This window comes from Temnothorax nylanderi, unplaced genomic scaffold (genome assembly GCF_030848795.1).
Source record: "Temnothorax nylanderi isolate EJ_2023f unplaced genomic scaffold, tnyl_v1.0 TNYL_tig0148_pilon, whole genome shotgun sequence".
In the NCBI taxonomy this organism is placed as follows: domain Eukaryota; kingdom Metazoa; phylum Arthropoda; class Insecta; order Hymenoptera; family Formicidae; genus Temnothorax; species Temnothorax nylanderi.
The window spans coordinates 27,058-37,653 of NW_027249210.1; positions in this window are offsets into that span (position 1 = coordinate 27,058).

Genomic DNA, 10,596 nt, shown 5'->3' on the forward strand with positions numbered 1-10,596 from the left:
AAATTAATGGTAAATTTGTTTAGTCAAGTAGTCTGTAACACACTGATTATTTTATTTATTATATCTCTTTAAATCTCTCAAACACGTAATGTTATATCTCCTATTTAATAATAATGTTTTTATTATTCATTTAAATGGTAATCGTATGCGAAACTGTCGTCGCGCACAAAGCATTCGTAGGTGGCTACTCGCGCAACAGTCCCTACGATCACTTAAAAAAAAAATGTCGATCTTGCTCGTGGTCTCGAGTCACGATCAAATGATCGTCCCGATCGGGGAGACCTTCTTCTCGCCCCCGTTCCACACCTAAGAACGCCCACGTCGTGTTCCCTCGCGCGTATCTACGTACGCGCACGCACGTACGACACGCTCACGTTCGGCGTGAGAATTTAGCGCTGCACGCACCACTCCCTGATTTCCTACGCATTTTACTATTTCTATTGGTATGATCGGGGTACGACGCGATACGCTTGACAAGCGCCATAACGCGAAAACCGTCGACTTTTCTCACGAAAAGATAGCTTTTCGGTACGATAGTACCTATATTTTAGCATATGCATCATTATATTTAATAAGATGATTTTTAAAAGATATTCTCCATTATTTATATTTTTAACAGAATTAAGTAATGTTATCAATGCCAAAATAAATATTTTTACATTAATTATGATTTTCTAATCAATCATTTCTAATCAATATTCTAATCTCTAATCAATCATTTTTACTCCCTTTATAACATGCCATGCAGTTGCATATAAAGCAAGTTGGTAAATTACATTTTTGTCGTCATTTGCTCTGGTTCTGTTAAGAACTATCATGTATCTGGGTATTAAAAATAAAAAACACTCTTGTACGTTGAACCTTCGCGTTGTTAGAGATATTCATCAAACTACCAGTCATTCATCATAATGTAGAACGCGCGACGCATAATATTAAACCGTGGTTTTATTTATGTTTTTCTTCTTGAATGAACGAAGGCTAAATACATTCACTCTAACAAAGCCGAAGGCTATCGACTTGCGAATTGAAGAATAGATGCTAATGCACGTGTCATTTGTGCAGAGCGTTTACATACACGAACGAAGTTCTTTTTGGGACTACTTAATCTAAAATATGTACGTAAATTATATAGACTGTACAAATTAAGATAAAGACGCAAAACATACAGTCTATATAATTTACGATATCAACACGAATTACATAGCAGATAAATATGGTCAGATCTTTTTGAAGAGAAACAGCAAAGCTTGTACGTTGTCTTCTCAAATTTCTATCCTATTTCATATCTCTATTTTCCTCATATTAATCACGGCGCGACGTGACATCCACGATACGAGCGTACCGTTAACTTTAAGGGATCATACAGACCAAAGTCGAAGGCGTCGACGTGACGCGCGTGTTATCGTAACGCACGTTTATCCGTTGGTGGTGCATTGTAAGAGGACTCTTAAGACCCTTACACAATGCCAGGCAATAGGAACAGGGAACAGAAATCAGAAGCCTTGTATCAATGCAGAATGGGCGGTGACACAGGCAACAGACAGAGAATTCCTTTCATGTTGGAAATTCTGTGCCTATTGCCTGTTACCGACCAATCATAGCGTTTGAATTTTTTTAAGTTGTATTAATAAATTTTTGGTTATTTCCTGTTCTTATTGCTTGTTGCCTGGCATTGTGCGAGGACCTTTAAAGTACACGCGGTGTCACGCACACACGCATCCACGAGCGTGCACGCGTGCACTCGTGCATTCGCTCGTGTTCGAACGAACGGTAGCGGCCGCGCCAAAGGTCACGATCAGAGCGCGCTTTTTCTCTCCGAAGTCGCCAAGGCCGTCGCCGTCGTCTGTCGCGGTCTTTCGTAGGAGGAACGATCGTACGTGACCTATGCGAAAAGATAGCATCCGGGGCGAGAGAATCGCGGAGAAGCAATCGATCTGCGTCGAGGCGCGACCGTTGAGCAACACCCGAAGTGGCATGCCGGCGGAAATGCGCATAAAGCAACATTTCCTGCTCTCCCTACCTCTTCATAGTCTTTTTTATCACTAAGGAGTTATGTCACTTGTAATTATTAAGAATATTGTACATTGCATCTCTGTGTTCTTCGAGTATAAGACTTAGATAGTATTAAATTAATACTTAACTAAATACCTATTAGCTTCAAAGAAGGAGCTTGAGTAAACTGTCATACTATTTGTAAGACACGTAGGGGACCGACGAAATATACACAAGAATTAAAAAGTTATCTACATTATAACGATCAACTTGTAGACGGAAATTCGATTTCCACGGGAATAACGCGTGATACAGATAAACGTTCACTCACCTGACACTACGAAAGAGAAAACTCTGTCAATAAATTAGTCATTAAATTGTCTGCGCACCCGTATTTATCTGTACAGGAACTTATACAATAAACTAATATAATAGAAAAGCTTCCGCAAAAAAAAAATTGTAAACAAAAAAAATAGTACACGACCTGTGGTAAGACGAATCTTCCGTTTCGTGACTTCTTCGAAGATCTAACATAACAAATCTACGATATGCTTCGTACGAGTATTATATCAATCATAACAAATGCAACCCTTGATTTTCAGATAATAATCAACAATTTGAACGAAGCTACAGGAAGTGGCTCGATTTCTTTCATTATTTAACGCGGATGTTCGGTTTACATCATTCGCCTTTCTCTCACCACGGATGATTCATCGGCGCTAATCGCCGGGAGTGAACTGAGAGCGCGAGTTCGCCTTTACGCCTCACAATAGGAGAGAGTGACGTCGGCGGTAATCAGAGGGCACCGGACACGGATGGACCGACCGGCGCGGAAACAGAACGGTATTCACGAATGGAGTACGCGTAAGTTTGTTTCGCGCGCGTATGTGGGTTGGGTTAGGCCTAACAGCTGTTTCGCGAGGCCCTGACCTTGCTTTGCTCACGGCGACGTGTGTATGTACGGCCTACGCCGAACGGGCAAGCCAGCCAATCAGCCGCACAGTCAGTCAGTCAGTCAGTCAGCCAGTCAATCAGCCAGCCAGCCAGCCAGTCAGTCAGTTAGTTAGTCAGTCGGACCAAGCAGTTGGGCAAGCGAACGACTTTTCGCAATCGACGTCGCTGACCTACGGGGCTTACGATTTACTAGCGAGACAAAAGCTCTGCAATCTCGCTTGCATCTCGCTAGCGCAATCGGCGCGGCGCTGACTGACGCGTGTTACGTGATTACGTTCATTCAATGAATACACTCGGATGAAGCGTTATTCGTCCCTTATATAAATCAAGTCAAATGTCACTTGGAGCTATTTCGCTTTCTGTCGAATAAATTTTATTTCTACGCTATTTGTACTTTAACTAGAGAAGAATTTAAAATACAAATATGTATTCAAAAAAGTAATACAGATCGCTACACCTTTAATTTGTTCATACTTGACAACTGCATAAAGTATACTGCAGTTATTGTATGATTCCCTTAAAATATTATACATTACGCGTACTAGAAACACGAGTTTAATATCAAAATAAGAGGTGATTGATAAGCGGATTGATTGCATTCGAGAGCTATTGTTAGGCTATAGTCCTTTCGAATAAATCATCTTTGTCTGACTCCCACGGCGAAATTGAGACGAGTGATTTCATTTGAATGCTTCACTCTGTGTATTGCGATCAAGTTGCAGTGTAGGCGACGTGATCATAGACGTGAATCGCTCTAGAGCGCTCTAGAGAGGCGCCACGTTTGTGCAAATATACCCTCTCGTTGTTTATACGTTCACCGTCGAATTTATATTTAGTATCCATTAATCGTCCGAACGCATTGTCGAATTTCAAACTAACGACTGCCGATACGTTAGTACGCACTCGACGAAAACTGAAGTTGTAAACATTTGTTTTTGGCACATAAAGATGTTAAGAGTGTATGTATAGACAGATTACAAGTCGTAGGATTAATATCATCGTAATATAGCAGGTTTATCTTAAAAAATATAATATAGAACAAAAAATATTTAAAAATCTTGAAATACGACTGCTAAATCATATGACAAAGTTAAACGATAAAAAACGCGAAACTTATATCTATTTATAGCTTGTGCTTCTAATGGGTAATTACTTGCATTCTTTCTAAAATTAGTATACTGGTAAATAAGTTTGCAAGTTAAAAAGTAAAATATCATATTTATGATTTTTCTAATATTTCTATTAAATTTGTGAATACATATGCTCGGTATAAAATCCTACTCAACATCTCGAGTACTCGCAACTCGTCGCGTCGCGTAAAAGAGTCACGGTCGGTCTCGCTTCGCGTGTACTTGGCGCGAGACACTACCGTGTCTCTTGATATTTTTATAGGATATATAAACTATATAAATTCGAGAACATCTCGAGAAATAATAGTCGAGGAAATTTGCATGAGCTGAAAACAGACGCGACGTACGTGATCATTTTTTATCCTACAAGTCTATGTTTAGACTTAACGAAAATAAATGATACTACACTGCAAACTTCGCTGTTTTTTTTCTTCTTCCTTCATCGTGCGTAAAAATTTTTACATGTCATCGTAGGTCAGACATCATGGAAAAAATAGCATCTATTGAAGAAATCGCAAACAAATATAAGTTATTAATATTAGAACTCTCCTCGATCAAAAATTTTCTTATAGACTAATAGCATGGGCTAGACTACTAATGAGAGATCTATTGACACACTTTTTATATCTAGTGGAGAAACTTTAGTAGATCCTACCCAAATTAGTTCTTCTTTTTCATTTATGTACGTTAAAACATCAAAGCTTGTGTAACCAAGAAATGCAATGTCCTTTCAAGCAGATACAAATTTTCTGGAATTATTGTGCAGAGAAAATAATCTTTTCAAAATGCATTGATTCTAGTTACATTTTACATTAGAAAACAAATAATCTAATTTATGAGCACAACGCACGATTTATCTGCGAAATAGAGAGGCAAATTTTAATTTGAGAAAAATAATTTCACTTTTTAGTATATTTTAGATTTTTTAGCAACATGAAAAATCTATAAAAAATGTATAATTATAAAGAAAATTCCATGAAAGTACCTATTGTTTCTCTCTCTTTTCTTTCTCTCTTTCTCAATATATATGTACAAAATGTAAAATAAACCCAAATGATAAATCAAGTGCGTTTGGTTTATTTGACTTCCATTAAATATGCATTTGATCGCCCCAAGGCCCGCTTTTGCCTCAAAACCGATATCGATCTCGAATTCGAAAGACGCAGTACGAAATGTACGCCTCCTCGAATCGCACACGAACATATAGTTATTTTATCGTTGAGGGCTATAAATAATTATCACACCGTGGCGTACGCTCTCTTCCGCATTTTTCCCGACTTCTCGTCGCCTTCCACGAAGAGAGGGTCCTTCGCTCGCATGATCGAGAATTAAATCTGGCATGGATAAAAAGAAGCGAGCGTAATTCTTCGGGAGTGTTTCGTGCTCGTCTGACCTTAAGGAGACGTTCCGTTCGCCAAGACGCGCGCGATACCATCACGTGCACGCGCGCGCGCATGCACGGATATCACCCACACGGAAACGCGTTTATTTATGCCGGACTCAAATTGGCAAGCACCCAGAACCCAAAACGGCAGTACGAAAACTGAGGCGTCCGCCAGCCCCAAATCCGCCTTTTGATTAGGGTTCCCAGCCCGTACCGTGTTATTTTACATCTCTTTTTTCTTTTATAAAACGAGGCGGAAGCGGTCCGGCTCTTTCGAGATATTTGACTTCGAGCGAAATAGGGCCGTCGACCCTTTCCCTATTTTCTTCGGCCAAGAGTTCGTCTGATTCACCGCGGGAATCTACGAACAAAGGAATCACAAAGGATGCCGAAGGAACATTATTCTCCCAATTCGATTCTCAACCCGCAATATTTATCACCTTGCTATATACAGTCGTACTGAGAATTATGTTCTTAGACGAACGTTCATGCATGCTTACTAGGTATACCTGATACAAATAGAGTAGCAGAATAGAATAAGGCAGCAACAGTATCTGTTGATACTATTTACTGGTTGATCCATAAAAGTGAGTTGTATTCTATTTTCTTTAACATATATTTTTAAGGAAAACGTCAAATCAATCAGTTATTATTATAGATAAAGGTATTACAAACATTTCTTAACTTACCAAGTGGAAGGCGTACGTTATTTAAAGTTATCTAGAAATATCAGAGATAGTTTCTATTGTTTCACCCACGTTGAATGTGATCGTATAGAGTAAAGTGAACGGGGCAGTCAGGTACGTGCAAGAAATCATGCGCATCGTACGCGGTCAGTTGACGGAAGTCAGCGTTTGTACAAGGTGCACACGACAGGTCATTGGCCCGCAAGAGTACACAAGAGGACAAGCAAACGAGCAGACATGATCCCCCTTGCGGGCCATTGCCGACACAGAGAGAAGGCGGTTCCTCCCATTGGGCCTCACCTGCACCAAATTCCTAGCTGGTCGGTCGCGGTCGTCGACCCTAGGAGAGAACACGCGCCTTGCACCGCGCTCGCCAGCCCTATCCGGAAGAGATAGGTTTTGTGTCCACCAGGTAGATATTACGGGACGTCGAATCGAATCGAGCCTTCATCAAAAGATGGCCTGGACATCTACTTAATCTTAGGATGTTATACCTAGACTAGCGTCTATCCCTTCGATTCTCTATACATTGTCGGATAAAAGATGTAATTTGAAAACATGTTTGACTTTCTACATAAATTATCGATATTAATATGGAAAAGCACATTTGCATATATTTCGTGAATCTTTCCTAGATTTTTTGGCAGAATAAAAGTGCAGAATTAAAAAATTTTAATCGTTTACATTAAGATCCCTAGCTCATGCATAAATGCGAATGTGGTGTCTACTTCAAAAATTTAGTTTCTTTTATATCAAGACTGTCCGTAATGCGATACCAAGCTAGCAGACGATGAGAGTATGAAACTACACGAACTTGACGAACGCACTGTCGTAAACTTTTCGTTTATACGATTCCCTGTACGTTAAACAGCGCATTGGTCATTAATACTTCGGTTCTAAATAAACTTCTCGAGTCACGGATGCACGTGCGAACTGTGGGAAAGTCGTCGTCGCGGAGTCGTGGTTGACGCTTAAGGTAGCCCCTTCGCGCGACAAATCATTCAGCTGACGCGCATCTTACCACGCGTACCATATTGAATCCAATGCGCGCGCTATCGCTAACTGATGCTATCAGATATCTCGCTGTACAGGACGGCAGGAGTCCTTGAGTCGTTCGATCGGCCGCCGCACGTGGAGCGATACCAACTCGCTAAGGTCATGGGTAACGATCTGACCCGCGACCATGCTCGTCCTCGCTATCGTCGCTCTATCAGTGTAACCGGTTGCGAGGCGCTATTTCGTCGTTAGATATATCTCGTATATTTTGCCTTCCACGGGTTGCATGTCGTTCTACGTGACGTTACGGTAATATTGACCAAAAGTAGAATGGGAATTGACCCGGTTCATTCCAAGAAAAGAATACGTCAAAAGTGTTCCAAACAAGGTAACGGTGCTTCAACTTTACAGATGGTATTATTCTATAGATGTTATGCAGAGTATCCGTGAAATAAATCGTCAAACTTGGTAGTTTTACAAAAAAATTTTACTACAAACAAAAGTGTTGTTGGAAACTCGGAATGGAAGAGTTTTTGGACCTATGACCTCTTTTCTCATTTCCATAATAAGTATAATACAGTCCCAAAGATTGGCGATTCATAGTTTGACTAATTCAGGGATATCCTATATATAGTCATTGGAGATATGACGTCTCTTTATACTCGCAACTGGTCGCGTCGCGTAAAAGAGTCACGGTCGGTCTCGCTCCGCGCGTACTTGGTGTGAGACACTACCGTGTCTCTGGATACTCTTTCGACAATGTTTTTCTCGGTCGGAAGCAACAACGTGATTTTACGTGACGCGACGATTCACCGATTATATATTCGTATAATTTGAAATTTATAAAGGTGCAAAAATAATATCGTCAATTTATAAAGATTTGACGCAATTAGTGGAAACAAAATTTTATATGATAGAAAAGTTTTCATTTAAACTAATATATTCATGTATATTACGATGTATAAAAAGATTTTCTAACAGTATGTGTCATTGTTTCCAGAATACGTCAGCGTTTATCTGCTAAGTCACCGCGTCTGTTTATCCTGGAGCTGTCTCGGCCACCGTTCCTTCTTGATTCTTCAAACGTAAGTGATAATTCATTCATATTAAATTTCTGCGTCGATGAAACTATCTTCGCGTAACAGCGATACCGTAATGATTTATTATAGAAGAAACGTGATGGAGATTATCACATTATCTTTCTGCGTTTCTGGGAAGCGATCGATCGTTGACACGAGCGAGACTAAATAAGCGGAGAATGTTTAGAGAAAACTTCCGTGCAATAACCGTATACATATAATAGCCGTGTAATAACCGATTGTGCGGGCAATTAAAGACTCGGCGAGGTGCGCTTTTAGAGGCGTAGAAATCGTAGGTGTGTCAGGGCAGTGACGCAAAGCGACCGACGCATTTTCTATTACGCATCGGCTTAACGTGGATATAGACTACGTCGGCGATGATTTTCTTCGGTCGATTGTATTCGCAAATGAACGCGCGTCTACCGAGATATGTATTATATATCTACAAGGAATCGGCGTGTAATACCCGAGAGTGTCGGACTGTCTGAGCCGACGTGTGTGTGCGCACGTCCCACGCATGTAGCCGCATTTATTACTCGGGCAGCTCGATATCCTATTTCATTGCCGAAGAATCTTTTCCGGCTTGTTACAAAACCATTAACTGCATTAACTGCAGTGATCTTCGTAAAATCTCAACTTGCGATAAAAAATTCGCAATGAGAGTAATTCTTTTGTATGAAATGCAGATGTTTAAGATTCGAGCCAATGATTTAATGATAAATTTTTTAACAAATTTGGAGTATCGTTTCCTTTAAAAAAAAGTATTTTTTTACGCTGTTTATGATAGAGTTATTATTGTGAATTTCTAAGATTTTAATGAAGAGAAAATGAAACGAAAGAGAGAAAGAGTTTATTATCTACCTGCCGCGCCATTTATAGGTACCATAAAGTGGTTAATGATTTTTATCACACATATGGGATTTACATTAACCTCAGGTTAATATTCGCGTGCGAAAATGCGTATCGTTGCTTTATTATTACGGCGGAATTTCCTTCAAGTTTGCTCGAGGTCATGGCTTTGTATGCGTTATTATGCAATGATATCGCTTTGACATCAGTGCTAATTTAGCGGGGATTCCTTGATGTTAATTTTTCTCGAGAATTTCCACGAGAATATCCTGCGTGCGCTATGATTTTTTCACACATTAATCAATGTTGTCTTTATGGTTTTGAATACCAACGAGATAAAGATTCTTTGCAGTTTCTTACAATATGAATCAATTAAAAAAAAATACAATATAAAATAAAGTATATAAAAAGACGTCTATGAAAATATACCAATATGAAAATAACCGTAAAAATTACGATTTAAAAATTAGCATAAAAATTATTTTAGACTATAATTGAAAAAGACATTCCTCAAGTTTATTTCCGTTATCTATACAAAATCTAATTTAATACTTATACGAAACGTCCGTAATTAATCTAATGTAAGCAAAAATTAATTTATTTTAACTTTTTAGACATAATAATGGATAATATTAAATTCTAAAAAATTTTGACGTTACTCGTGATAGAGCTTATTTGCCCTTTGTGGAAAAACGACACCGATGTCGCTTTCAGCAGCAAATATCAATGACTCGCCATCAACCGGTTCCAGTTATTTGATGATAAAAATAGCTCTGCGAAATTTAATCGTACTCATAGATGCATCTAATCTCAAGAATATCTTTCATTTGTCAAAAAAGTTAATATTTACAGACTTAATAAATATTTCTCCTTGCATTAAATGCTAATGCCAAATCGCAGCTGAATTAATCGCCGCGGGCGTTATACTTGACGATCGATCAATCCATCGTAAGGAAAGTTGTCTTGCCGAAAGCAAGTCTCATCGTGAAACTATGAATCCATCGTGAGAGTTTACGCGATCGGTCCATTGGCAGCTGGATACCAATAATACCCGGCAACGTTCTAACGCCGATCGAAATGCCACATCCTCACGGGAATACACTCTGCCATGGGAAATCGCTGATGTACCAGCGGTCTAACCGCAGGTGTCGTTCCCAATATATCCGATCAGACATGTACGCGCTTGATGAAAACTAACGAAAAATTGTTGCCATACAAGGCATTATATTTTCTATGTACAATGCGCTTTCCATGTATGACCGCGATACAAAATAAAAAATATTTTTCGAAAGATTCGTAAAGCCAAATAAATAAGATTTTTATCACATTCATATTAAAAAAAATAGTATCTTATTTTGTTAAAAATATTGTGATGTATCGATTTATATGGATAGAGACCTAAAGCGAGACAGAAATAGTTTATAAATAATTCTATTATAGGAACCTGATTTTTTTACAACCGGACTCGAACTCCTATCAATAATCTTGCATTTACGATCTTTTCGTTGCGATTAATATTAATGTTT